The 14,257-nt window shown below is 46.2% G+C and overlaps 1 long non-coding RNA gene across 12 annotated transcripts in view; it reads left to right on the top strand.

Moving 5' to 3' along the window:
• Nucleotides 1-14,257, top strand: part of LOC146802528 (uncharacterized) — a 153,586-nt gene that overhangs the window by 1,868 nt on the left and 137,461 nt on the right. For 7 of the 12 annotated variants that reach the window (XR_014967761.1, XR_014967759.1, XR_014967760.1 and 4 more), the window contains exons 1-5: nucleotides 7,032-7,157; nucleotides 7,300-7,378; nucleotides 7,498-7,573; nucleotides 7,674-7,766; nucleotides 7,888-7,917. The exons of 1 other annotated variant lie outside the window; for it this stretch is intronic. This is a non-coding gene — a long non-coding RNA (uncharacterized LOC146802528). Of the gene's footprint in view, nucleotides 1-7,031; nucleotides 7,158-7,299; nucleotides 7,379-7,497; nucleotides 7,574-7,673; nucleotides 7,767-7,887; nucleotides 7,918-8,373; nucleotides 9,269-14,257 lie in introns of those variants that run through there. 4 more of the 12 variants (XR_014967768.1, XR_014967766.1, XR_014967767.1 and 1 more) reach the window with 2 other exon arrangements.

The following is a 14,257-nucleotide window of genomic DNA, read 5'->3' as shown; positions in this document are numbered from 1 at the left end:
AACTCCAGCTCCCTCATTTTCATCTCATGCTCCATTTGGCTTTTCCTCTCTTCCATTTCCAGCCTTTTTTGTTCCATTGCCAATTGTCCATTTAGTTTCGCCATCTCTATCTCATGAGCTCTGATTTCCTTCCTGTCTGCCAACTCCTCTGGAGATAAACTTTTACTAGAAACACTGCTACCTGCTGGGGAAGGGCTTCTCCTTCCTCTTGGACCCACTGGCCCATCCAGCTGCTCATCTGCATTATCATCATCAGTGGCATTCCTCGCTTCTACCCAGGCCCTCAGCGCCTTGTAGAACTCTGGCTTGTTTTTACATCCAGTTGTGGAAACATTAAATTTCCTGCAGAATAATTTCAGCTGTGATAACTTGTAGCTATCCAATTTCTCTTCTTCCCATTCAAATTCAGTATTCACAGAGACTATGGATGCTGCTTTCTCCACCATGGTTAAGCTTGGCAGTGCTCAAAAATAGACAGTCCCAAAAGAAATCTACCAACAAGTATTGTTTGCGTTTAAGGTCTGCACTCACTAAGTAGTGTTCACCAATCACTGTACATGAGTCACAAATGCAAGTCCAGAATCCTCACCGCTGACCACCAATGTTAGAATCCGGGTTCTCAGGTTGGCACAGGTAGGTACTTGTGACAAGCAGGGAACCTTTCCTCTAGTCAGGGTAAGGGGTTACACTCCTAAAATAACCCCTGCTCACCCTCTAGGTAGCTTGGCGCGAGCAGACATGGCTTATCTCAGAGCGTTATAGGTTAAGCATTTGTGAACACATACAGTAACCAAGTGACAACACTACAGATGGACACCACACAGGTTTTTATATTAAAAATAAGGATTCTTTATATAGAGTTACCACAAGACCATTAAACGACAAAAATACACAATACTGTTACTTTAGATGGTAGAAGTTTGCTTAGTTCTCTTAAGTTCTTAAATGCGACACTTTAAGTCAATGTACCTTAGATGCGACACGCAGGGCAACGAAAGTGTTGCAACGATGCTGATGCGATGAAGTTTTTGGTGCAAAGAAATAAAGACATGAAGATCTTCCAGATGCGTTACGCTTCTCCGATGTTGCGAGAAGACTCGTCTCGATGCGTCGGCTGCAGCGGCGTCACCCCTTTACGCGATGCGCCGACAGCGGCCTTGGCAGTGACACTCTTCTCCGACGTTTGCGAGACGCTTCCGCTCGATGCGATGCTGCAGCGGCGTCACCCCTTTACGCGATGCGACGACAGCAGCTCCGACGGCGGCTCGCTTCTCCGTGGATGCGAGGCGCTTTTCTTGATGCGGTGCAATGCGACAACTACGATGGCTGCGATGGCGACACACTTCAACCTCGATGCGAGACTCTTCTCTTGATGCGGTGCAATGCGTCAGCTACGATGGCTGCGATGGCGACACGCTTCTTCGGTGTTGCGAGACACTTCCGGAATGATGCGAGACGCTTCCGCTCGATGCGATGCTGCAGCGACGACACCCTTTGCGAGATGCGACGACAACAGCTCCGACGGCGGCAGGCTTCTCCTTCTTGAGACGCGCTTCCAGCTCCTTGCGACACGCAGTCCCTCAGAAGGCCCAACAACAGCAGCAGGCACTTCCAAAAGACTTTGGGGAGCTGGGGGTGAAGTCCACTGGTCCTGGGACTTCGTTCAGGGGGCAAGCTCAGCACAAGCCCTTGGAGATCCCTTAAGCACAAATTGAAATAAAGTCTTTGTAGTCTTTTCTCCTCTCCTTTCAGCAGCAAGGCAACCACTGCAGGCCGATGCCCCAGGTCAGGGACAGTACTCCTCCTTACAGCTTTCCCAGTTCCTTCTCCTCAGGCAGAGGTTCTTCTTGTCAAGCAGGATCTAATTTCTTGGGAGCAGGGCCCCAATACTTATACCCCTAATTCCTTTGTTCCTCTGGGGTAGAGGAGCCTTTGCCCAGTCCAAACCAGTTCTTGAGCACTTTGTTGACATGACTCTGCCTTTCTATTCAGGGTGCAGGGCAGAGACATCAGCCGCTCCACAGGAGGTGGAGCCAGCATTGTGGTGGCAGAGCACAGCCCTATTCAGAGTCCAGTTGCACTCCTCCCACCCATCTGGATGTCAATCTCTCTATTCACCACCAGGCTACCTAGCCCTGCCCCTCTGGGTTTACCCAGCCCTGTCACTCACACAAACCAGACAGGCAGATACACATCTTAGCAGAGGCGGGCTGAAATGGTTAGGCAAGCAAATACCAACTTTCTAAAAGTGGTATTTGCAAACACAGAATATTAAAATAAACTTTACTAAAAGATGTATTTTATTATTCTGAGTTCAGGCATACTAAACTCGAATTTCTACCATGTTCCCTGGGTCTGTTAGGATCATAGGATGTAACAATTCTAACAGCCCATTCTGGCCTATGGGACCAGGTAGCCTTGCAATAGTGAAAAACGAAAATGGCTGTAATTCACTATTTGGACATGCCACACACATCAGGGCTTGTCCTACCTTATGCTTACAATGCACCCTGCCCTTGGGCCTACCACAGGGGTGACTAATATGAAGTTAAGGGAAGGTTTAGGGACTGGGAAGTTGATGCACTTGCCCAGTCAGCATGACAGTACCAGACTGCACGCAGGTTCTGCAATGGCAGACCTTAGATACATTTTACCAGACCGCTTCTGTGGGTGGCACAACCAGTGCTGCAAGCCCACCAGCAGCATTTGTATTTACAAGCCCTGGGCACTCCTGGTGCACTTTACTGGGGTCTGACAGTAAACCAAATAAGCCAATCATGGAATCCAACCAACATATACATTTTAAATAGGGAGCACTAGCACTGTGGCACTGGTTGGCAGTGGCACAGTGCTCTGAGCGGCCAACACCAATAAAACACATGAGGCACAGCGACAAAAAGTGGAAGGGAGACTCACGCCAAGGTGCCAGGCAATTGAAGCCCATGTTAGATGTGAAGGACATCTAACCTGAGCTTCAATAGGATTTCCTTAGAGCATATTTTCAAGCCCATTATCACCGTTTTAGCTGCAGTTTTATGCCACTAAAGCAGCGATAATTGTATTGCCTGTCTTGATAATATGCCCCTCTATGCTTATGGTGTTGTCCTGTGATACTCAATGATGATAAGGCCTGGCCTGTGGAGTGTACAGAACAAGTAATATGCCCTTAGGTTTAACTTATATCCTTTTAGCTTACACAATGAAAATTTGCAAGATGTACAATTCCTGTAACAATTTGCTGTCATACTTTCTGAGCAAGGAATGTGTCAATCTATGTCCATATGCTGCAAAGACCAAATGTCGAAAGTTGATTACACAGGTATTCTGTAAACCCCTGCCTGGTCACATTTGATGATCTCAGCCACCAGGATATGTAGAAACCATTACCTGTAACACATGTACCATGAGGTGTTATTTCACTATGATTGGCTAGAGGCTTAATGCTTGTGTGGGGAGCTCTTTTACATCTTTTACATCGCCCGCAAGCCGTGAGGGGAACGGCCAGGACGCAGTGCCTCAGCAGCCAGTGGGGGCTGCCAGTGACACCACACTTTCATGCCTGGAGGTGCGTCTAAAAACAGCGTAGGGCTCCCGCAGTGCCGGGAGCTCTTTTACATTGCCCGGAAGCCGTTATGGGAACGGCCAGGACTCAGTGCCCCAGCAGCCAGTGGAGGCCGCCAGTGACGCCAAGTTTTCGCACCAGGAGGTGTGTCTAAAAAGAACGTAGGGCTCCCGCAAGTGTGGGGAGCTCTTTTACATCTTTTACATTGCCCGCAAGCCGTGAGGGGAACGGCCAGGACTCAGTGCCTCAGCAGCCAGGGGGGGCCGCCAGTGACACCACGCTTTCGCGCCCGGAGGTGCGTTTAAAAACAGCATAGGGCTCCTGCAGCGCGGGGAGCTCTTTTACATCATCCACAAGCCATGAGGGGAACGGCCAGGACTCAGTGTCCCAGCAGCCAGTGGGGGCCACCAGTGACGCCACGCTTTCATGCCCGGAGGCGTGTTTACAAACAATGTAGGGCTCCCGCAGCGCGGGGAGCTCTATTACATCTTTTACATCACCTGCAAGCCATGAGGGGAACGGCCAGGACTCAGTGCCTCAGAAGCCAGTGGGGACTGCTAGTGACACCGTGCTTTCGCACCCAGAGGCGCATTTAAAAACAACGTACGGCTCCCGTCAGAGACCAGAGGAAGCCAGGCTGGGCCACACCTCTGAAAGGCCATATCCACTAAGCTCTGTTGAGGTGAGTCACATACATTTAGCAACAGTGAGCGCTGAAATATTTACGCTATGGGGAAACGCTTATACCAAGCTCCCGCCCCTCCACCTCCATGGACAGCATGCTGAAAAGAGCAGTTAATATTGTTGCCACCGAGACTGAGCAAACCGAGAGGCAATTGTTGTTGGGTTTGGCAGCTCCACAGACTGCTCCTCTGGTAGGGGAGGCTCAAGATGACCGCGATGCCCCCCCTGACGCCGAGTCTATTGTTCAGTGCCACCAGCCATTCACCAATTTCAGGAACTGGCTACAACATGGAGGGCAACCAGTGTTGCAAATATTTTAAAAAGTTATATGACATATTATAGTAAACATTCACAGATTTTTGTAGAACGAAAGGGAGACCCTATTACTCCCTTAGCTGGTCGTGTTTCAAAATTCCCTTTCCTTACATTCTGAGAAGCAGGTTAGTCTATTTTTTTTAGCAGTTGTTCTATAGTAGAAGGCATACCTCTAAACACCATCCTCAGTCAGAGGGCCTACATCCAGCAAATTGTTTAAAGTATTTAAACCCTAAGGGGCTTATATATGAGAGGGTTTTGTTTTCTCATTTGCTCCATGCAATTTGGTACATAAGTGACGCAAACCGCTATGTCAGATGTTTTAAGCAAGCTCTGAATGGCTTCAAAAATCTGGGGTAAAGTAACACAGAACAAATCTCTGCGTTGTGTTACTCTGCCCTGGGAATGTGTTCCATGAGCATTGAGTGGGTGTTTACACGCAAATCCCATGGATTCTGAAACACGCCCAGATTTACAAGAACTTGCAAACCTGGGGATGCGCCATAATCTTAGAGGTTCCCAGGGAAGACGTAACAAGAAGAAAAATCTCTAGTTCTCCTTTTTTCTTCCTCTAAGTGTGCTGCATTCGGGAAAGAGGAATATGCCTCCCAGGATTGTTTTTGTGCAGGAAGGTGCCCTTTCCTGCACAAAAACACTCCTGCATGCAACACAAGCACCCTTGCACCATGGTTGCAGGGTGCCTTCATTTGCGCTAGGCTGGCAAAAGGGCACCCGTACGCTGCATTTCTGTCCCTTCCCTGTGACACAGTGCGGTGCAGCAAGGTTGATTTGCTGCATTGCACTGCGTCACCCCCCTCATAAATGAGTCCCTAATTTTCTAAAAGTATTTCGGTTTATCAAATTTGACTGCAAAGTTCTATAGGGCATACTCCTTGCCACCTGTAACTGTGGTGCAGCATTATACTGAGCACATTACATCAAAGGCATGTTTTTTGGTGTGGATATCGTAGCTGTAATGAAATTATCTTAAAGAAGCTTTCTTTTGTCAAGCACGTGTGGGCGTTGATATGATTCTTGTATTTTTATCAGCTTGGAATAGAAGCATACATATTGGTTTTTAATAATAACATTTCAATAACTACTTTTTAATATGTTGTTAATTTAATACGAATCTAACACAGGTGCACCAAATCTATATCAAATTTGAAAAAGGACTGCCCCAGGGCATAGTAGAAACAAATGTTGGGAGCACCTAGCTAAGCTTGAGTGTAATGAGCCTCAGAGAAAGATGAGAAAGGCCAGATCAGTAATAAGTTTGATGTCAGGAAGCAAAGATCAAACCCTCAGTAGTGCAGACAATTATTTACTGGGAACCATGGCCCCTTTTCGCTCCCTAGATGAATACAAATATTGCCATATTATTATTTTTTTTAAGTAAAAGGTTTCGGCTAATTAACAGGGGAGTGATTGAAACAAAAACTAACCTTGTGGTGAGTAACCAATGAATTTTTTGAAGATGTTTGACCCCCCACCGAGAGTGAGATGTCCCACCACACTTTAACATCTTTTTACCCTAGAGATAGTTTCCTACCGATGCTATGGTATTGATTGTTCCTATAAATATGCGTCTTTGCGTTTTAGTAGTGCCTAAAAGTTTGTGGCGTGGAGGTATTATTAAGAAAGAATTAATTGAGGCAAGCTTTTCCCTGGGATCATATATCAGATAGTGCTTGCAACGGAAATCTGGGGACACATTATCATGCACCGCGTCAAAATTATCGCCGCTTTAGCGGCAGAAAACTGCCGAAATGCAATATTTCCTTGGATAATGGTTCATGTACATATGTATGAGAGGACGTATCTATTTTAAGCAATTCCAAATTCTGCTTTATGGTACTGTGGCATTTACTATGTGTTAATTTTGTCACGTTCTTTCCCTATGTATTAGTCCATACTCGAGCTCTGTTGATGCTTTCTTGTACTTGTATCTGAATTTTTGATTTATGTCATTCACATTATTTTCGCTTTACTCGTGTTGTAATCCAATTTAGTTTGCTCGTGCATTTTGTTACACCACAGCTGTCTTCGATGTCTATCTATTTTTATTTTGTCAATAATATGTTTGCTTATTATAAATGTCCAATGATGTTACTATATTTTTGTCTTCATACCTATTCTATATCTATGGTTTCGCTTTCCTTTTCATGATGTATTCACTTTTTAATTGTGTTATCCTTTGTCTATCTGTCCTTTATGCTCTTATTATTATTATTTTTTCGAAAACATTTTATTTCTTCGAGTTTCATTCTTGTTTTCTAGTTATTTATCTCCTTGGATTACGTCCATGTTTGTGGTGTGGTTGTTTCGAATTCGCTGGTACTTTGGCCTTGGAGTGGCACCCTTTGCTACTTGTTTTTTGCTTTTCCCTGCTTTCATTTCTTGTGAGGTCGCGTTTCTTTGGTTCTGTTTCCTGAATTACCCGGCAGATTACTTCTTTTTGGCACATTGAACTGAGACGCGTTCTAGTCTTCGAGCCTTTCACCCTTTACTTATAGTACTTCCGGGTTACACGCACCTGTAGTTACTCGCTAACCGGATGGGTGCCGCCAGGACATGTTTTTTTGCTGCCTTAACTGTGAGTTTTCCCTTTTGATTGCTTGAATTTGATTAGTACTCACATTATTTTGAGTTTTATTGTCGCAACAATGATTAGTTACTGGATTATTATTGACGGATCCCCCGTTTTTGACAATGGGTTATGATATGCTCTTTCGTAGGTACAGTTTTCGGACACTTACTCGTGTCTCAACTGTTTGGCATTATTGACGATTTCCTTGACATTTTTACACCGGCTTCGTGAGTAGATTTTTATACATTTACGTATATGTTTTGATATAGTGATTTCTAGCACCTTGCTTATTTTTCAATCCTTAACCTAGATACATTTTGCTTATTTAAACTTTTTTTCCTCACAGAGATCATTTACTCGTGTTTTGGGCTTTCTTTTACTGGCGGCATCTACATTGACATTGAACTGTGTTTACAATTAAGGTGAGACTCAGCAATTTTGTTACCCATGGATATGCTTTTATGCGTACTTCACCTGGGGTCGTATACTCTATGACGCTTGTTCCTCTTACTGCTCTTATAGATAGCTTCTCGTATCCGTGCACTTTTACTGATTCTATCGTCTCGACTTGCGATTTGTACACCCAGCCGGGTTGGAATTATCACCGGTTGTGTGGTAAGAACTTTTTCTATTTTTTGGATTCCTTTGATTCTTGACCTAGCGCAGTGTGATTTCTGTTGTGACCCTAATTCTTGTTGTCTGACCATGGTTTTTTGTAATATCTGTTTTGTTTTAGCATCCACTGCATTCTTGCGACTGTTGGCAGGTATTTGTCGTATTTACCGTTTTTTCGCTAGCTGTAGTTTGGCACAGTTCCTTTTACTGTCCCTTAAACTCTTTTTACTTTTTCTTTTTCTTTCCGTTGAATTCTTTTGGAGTATCCTCTTCACATTGAGGTGTTTTCTATTTTTTTTCTGTAATGATTGGGATCTTTACTGGTTCTTTGGTCCCACGTGGTATTTTTTCTTGAGAAATTATTTTTTCTTGAGAAATGTTTTTGTGTCTTTTTGCTATGCTGTTAAAATGATTACTAGTGCAATATCCTAATATTCCCATTGGGTGTATTGATTGATACATGATTTCATTACAGTACTTTTGTGCTTTTTAGAATGTCTTGTTGGTGTCTTAGGTGTTTATTCACTGTCAAGAGGTCCGATCCCTCTTGGCAACTTCAAATGTTTCTTTTAGTGTTTTAGAAAACTTATATTTGTATCTTTCCCAGCCCTGAAGAGTCGTGGGTTTATGTTTCCCCGACGAAACACGTGTCGGCTGGTCATGCTGCTTTGAGGATTAAAGAACTACATGTCCATATCTGAACAATTTTGTCTCCATCATTGTGCTTACTTTTGTCAACATTGACTTTATAACCATATGTGTGCGCAGGATTGCTTTGATTGTTTTGTTGCAGGGCTTTGTCCTACACATACTAAGGGGTTATAAGGGTTTCCCCTTCCTGTTTTGCACCATAATAATTCACTGATTTTTGCACCCCACACGTTTACTTGCAGAGCGCCATTTGCTTCCTATGTCTTAATACCCTTGTCCAGTAGTTTGAAATCTAGCAGTGTGTCCCGCCCTTCACTCAAGAACCGCCCCCACAACCCCGCTCCCCAATCCTTCTCAGGGACCCGGTGGGAGGACATGGCTACTTCGTAGGCTTTAAACCACTGCCCTATGTCATCATTTTTAAAAAATTCCTTCACTACATCTTTGGGTATGTACTCTCTGGACTCTACCTGCACTGGGAGTGTGCTGCCACCAGAGGGAGTGCTTCCCAAGCCCTGGGCTTTCAACTCCAGCTCCCTCATTTTCATCTCATGCTCCATTTGGCTTTTCCTCTCTTCCATTTCCAGCCTTTTTTGTTCCATTGCCAATTGTCCATTTAGTTTCGCCATCTCTATCTCATGAGCTCTGATTTCCTTCCTGTCTGCCAACTCCTCTGGAGATAAACTTTTACTAGAAACACTGCTACCTGCTGGGGAAGGGCTTCTCCTTCCTCTTGGACCCACTGGCCCATCCAGCTGCTCATCTGCATTATCATCATCAGTGGCATTCCTCGCTTCTACCCAGGCCCTCAGCGCCTTGTAGAACTCTGGCTTGTTTTTACATCCAGTTGTGGAAACATTAAATTTCCTGCAGAATAATTTCAGCTGTGATAACTTGTAGCTATCCAATTTCTCTTCTTCCCATTCAAATTCAGTATTCACAGAGACTATGGATGCTGCTTTCTCCACCATGGTTAAGCTTGGCAGTGCTCAAAAATAGACAGTCCCAAAAGAAATCTACCAACAAGTATTGTTTGCGTTTAAGGTCTGCACTCACTAAGTAGTGTTCACCAATCACTGTACATGAGTCACAAATGCAAGTCCAGAATCCTCACCGCTGACCACCAATGTTAGAATCCGGGTTCTCAGGTTGGCACAGGTAGGTACTTGTGACAAGCAGGGAACCTTTCCTCTAGTCAGGGTAAGGGGTTACACTCCTAAAATAACCCCTGCTCACCCTCTAGGTAGCTTGGCGCGAGCAGACATGGCTTATCTCAGAGCGTTATAGGTTAAGCATTTGTGAACACATACAGTAACCAAGTGACAACACTACAGATGGACACCACACAGGTTTTTATATTAAAAATAAGGATTCTTTATATAGAGTTACCACAAGACCATTAAACGACAAAAATACACAATACTGTTACTTTAGATGGTAGAAGTTTGCTTAGTTCTCTTAAGTTCTTAAATGCGACACTTTAAGTCAATGTACCTTAGATGCGACACGCAGGGCAACGAAAGTGTTGCAACGATGCTGATGCGATGAAGTTTTTGGTGCAAAGAAATAAAGACATGAAGATCTTCCAGATGCGTTACGCTTCTCCGATGTTGCGAGAAGACTCGTCTCGATGCGTCGGCTGCAGCGGCGTCACCCCTTTACGCGATGCGCCGACAGCGGCCTTGGCAGTGACACTCTTCTCCGACGTTTGCGAGACGCTTCCGCTCGATGCGATGCTGCAGCGGCGTCACCCCTTTACGCGATGCGACGACAGCAGCTCCGACGGCGGCTCGCTTCTCCGTGGATGCGAGGCGCTTTTCTTGATGCGGTGCAATGCGACAACTACGATGGCTGCGATGGCGACACACTTCAACCTCGATGCGAGACTCTTCTCTTGATGCGGTGCAATGCGTCAGCTACGATGGCTGCGATGGCGACACGCTTCTTCGGTGTTGCGAGACACTTCCGGAATGATGCGAGACGCTTCCGCTCGATGCGATGCTGCAGCGACGACACCCTTTGCGAGATGCGACGACAACAGCTCCGACGGCGGCAGGCTTCTCCTTCTTGAGACGCGCTTCCAGCTCCTTGCGACACGCAGTCCCTCAGAAGGCCCAACAACAGCAGCAGGCACTTCCAAAAGACTTTGGGGAGCTGGGGGTGAAGTCCACTGGTCCTGGGACTTCGTTCAGGGGGCAAGCTCAGCACAAGCCCTTGGAGATCCCTTAAGCACAAATTGAAATAAAGTCTTTGTAGTCTTTTCTCCTCTCCTTTCAGCAGCAAGGCAACCACTGCAGGCCGATGCCCCAGGTCAGGGACAGTACTCCTCCTTACAGCTTTCCCAGTTCCTTCTCCTCAGGCAGAGGTTCTTCTTGTCAAGCAGGATCTAATTTCTTGGGAGCAGGGCCCCAATACTTATACCCCTAATTCCTTTGTTCCTCTGGGGTAGAGGAGCCTTTGCCCAGTCCAAACCAGTTCTTGAGCACTTTGTTGACATGACTCTGCCTTTCTATTCAGGGTGCAGGGCAGAGACATCAGCCGCTCCACAGGAGGTGGAGCCAGCATTGTGGTGGCAGAGCACAGCCCTATTCAGAGTCCAGTTGCACTCCTCCCACCCATCTGGATGTCAATCTCTCTATTCACCACCAGGCTACCTAGCCCTGCCCCTCTGGGTTTACCCAGCCCTGTCACTCACACAAACCAGACAGGCAGATACACATCTTAGCAGAGGCGGGCTGAAATGGTTAGGCAAGCAAATACCAACTTTCTAAAAGTGGTATTTGCAAACACAGAATATTAAAATAAACTTTACTAAAAGATGTATTTTATTATTCTGAGTTCAGGCATACTAAACTCGAATTTCTACCATGTTCCCTGGGTCTGTTAGGATCATAGGATGTAACAATTCTAACAGCCCATTTTGGCCTATGGGACCAGGTAGCCTTGCAATAGTGAAAAACGAAAATGGCTGTAATTCACTATTTGGACATGCCACACACATCAGGGCTTGTCCTACCTTATGCTTACAATGCACCCTGCCCTTGGGCCTACCACAGGGGTGACTAATATGAAGTTAAGGGAAGGTTTAGGGACTGGGAAGTTGATGCACTTGCCCAGTCAGCATGACAGTACCAGACTGCACGCAGGTTCTGCAATGGCAGACCTTAGATACATTTTACCAGACCGCTTCTGTGGGTGGCACAACCAGTGCTGCAAGCCCACCAGCAGCATTTGTATTTACAAGCCCTGGGCACTCCTGGTGCACTTTACTGGGGTCTGACAGTAAACCAAATAAGCCAATCATGGAATCCAACCAACATATACATTTTAAATAGGGAGCACTAGCACTGTGGCACTGGTTGGCAGTGGCACAGTGCTCTGAGCGGCCAACACCAATAAAACACATGAGGCACAGCGACAAAAAGTGGAAGGGAGACTCACGCCAAGGTGCCAGGCAATTGAAGCCCATGTTAGATGTGAAGGACATCTAACCTGAGCTTCAATAGGATTTCCTTAGAGCATATTTTCAAGCCCATTATCACCGTTTTAGCTGCAGTTTTATGCCACTAAAGCAGCGATAATTGTATTGCCTGTCTTGATAATATGCCCCTCTATGCTTATGGTGTTGTCCTGTGATACTCAATGATGATAAGGCCTGGCCTGTGGAGTGTACAGAACAAGTAATATGCCCTTAGGTTTAACTTATATCCTTTTAGCTTACACAATGAAAATTTGCAAGATGTACAATTCCTGTAACAATTTGCTGTCATACTTTCTGAGCAAGGAATGTGTCAATCTATGTCCATATGCTGCAAAGACCAAATGTCGAAAGTTGATTACACAGGTATTCTGTAAACCCCTGCCTGGTCACATTTGATGATCTCAGCCACCAGGATATGTAGAAACCATTACCTGTAACACATGTACCATGAGGTGTTATTTCACTATGATTGGCTAGAGGCTTAATGCTTGTGTGGGGAGCTCTTTTACATCTTTTACATCGCCCGCAAGCCGTGAGGGGAACGGCCAGGACGCAGTGCCTCAGCAGCCAGTGGGGGCTGCCAGTGACACCACACTTTCATGCCTGGAGGTGCGTCTAAAAACAGCGTAGGGCTCCCGCAGTGCCGGGAGCTCTTTTACATTGCCCGGAAGCCGTTATGGGAACGGCCAGGACTCAGTGCCCCAGCAGCCAGTGGAGGCCGCCAGTGACGCCAAGTTTTCGCACCAGGAGGTGTGTCTAAAAAGAACGTAGGGCTCCCGCAAGTGTGGGGAGCTCTTTTACATCTTTTACATTGCCCGCAAGCCGTGAGGGGAACGGCCAGGACTCAGTGCCTCAGCAGCCAGGGGGGGCCGCCAGTGACACCACGCTTTCGCGCCCGGAGGTGCGTTTAAAAACAGCATAGGGCTCCTGCAGCGCGGGGAGCTCTTTTACATCATCCACAAGCCATGAGGGGAACGGCCAGGACTCAGTGTCCCAGCAGCCAGTGGGGGCCACCAGTGACGCCACGCTTTCATGCCCGGAGGCGTGTTTACAAACAATGTAGGGCTCCCGCAGCGCGGGGAGCTCTATTACATCTTTTACATCACCTGCAAGCCATGAGGGGAACGGCCAGGACTCAGTGCCTCAGAAGCCAGTGGGGACTGCTAGTGACACCGTGCTTTCGCACCCAGAGGCGCATTTAAAAACAACGTACGGCTCCCGTCAGAGACCAGAGGAAGCCAGGCTGGGCCACACCTCTGAAAGGCCATATCCACTAAGCTCTGTTGAGGTGAGTCACATACATTTAGCAACAGTGAGCGCTGAAATATTTACGCTATGGGGAAACGCTTATACCAAGCTCCCGCCCCTCCACCTCCATGGACAGCATGCTGAAAAGAGCAGTTAATATTGTTGCCACCGAGACTGAGCAAACCGAGAGGCAATTGTTGTTGGGTTTGGCAGCTCCACAGACTGCTCCTCTGGTAGGGGAGGCTCAAGATGACCGCGATGCCCCCCCTGACGCCGAGTCTATTGTTCAGTGCCACCAGCCATTCACCAATTTCAGGAACTGGCTACAACATGGAGGGCAACCAGTGTTGCAAATATTTTAAAAAGTTATATGACATATTATAGTAAACATTCACAGATTTTTGTAGAACGAAAGGGAGACCCTATTACTCCCTTAGCTGGTCGTGTTTCAAAATTCCCTTTCCTTACATTCTGAGAAGCAGGTTAGTCTATTTTTTTTAGCAGTTGTTCTATAGTAGAAGGCATACCTCTAAACACCATCCTCAGTCAGAGGGCCTACATCCAGCAAATTGTTTAAAGTATTTAAACCCTAAGGGGCTTATATATGAGAGGGTTTTGTTTTCTCATTTGCTCCATGCAATTTGGTACATAAGTGACGCAAACCGCTATGTCAGATGTTTTAAGCAAGCTCTGAATGGCTTCAAAAATCTGGGGTAAAGTAACACAGAACAAATCTCTGCGTTGTGTTACTCTGCCCTGGGAATGTGTTCCATGAGCATTGAGTGGGTGTTTACACGCAAATCCCATGGATTCTGAAACACGCCCAGATTTACAAGAACTTGCAAACCTGGGGATGCGCCATAATCTTAGAGGTTCCCAGGGAAGACGTAACAAGAAGAAAAATCTCTAGTTCTCCTTTTTTCTTCCTCTAAGTGTGCTGCATTCGGGAAAGAGGAATATGCCTCCCAGGATTGTTTTTGTGCAGGAAGGTGCCCTTTCCTGCACAAAAACACTCCTGCATGCAACACAAGCACCCTTGCACCATGGTTGCAGGGTGCCTTCATTTGCGCTAGGCTGGCAAAAGGGCACCCGTACGCTGCATTTCTGTCCC

The sequence above is a fragment of the Triturus cristatus genome, chromosome 8 (genome assembly GCF_964204655.1).
Source record: "Triturus cristatus chromosome 8, aTriCri1.1, whole genome shotgun sequence".
In the NCBI taxonomy this organism is placed as follows: domain Eukaryota; kingdom Metazoa; phylum Chordata; class Amphibia; order Caudata; family Salamandridae; genus Triturus; species Triturus cristatus.
Note: the sequence above shows the minus strand (reverse complement) of the source record. Positions and strands in the feature narration are given on the sequence as shown.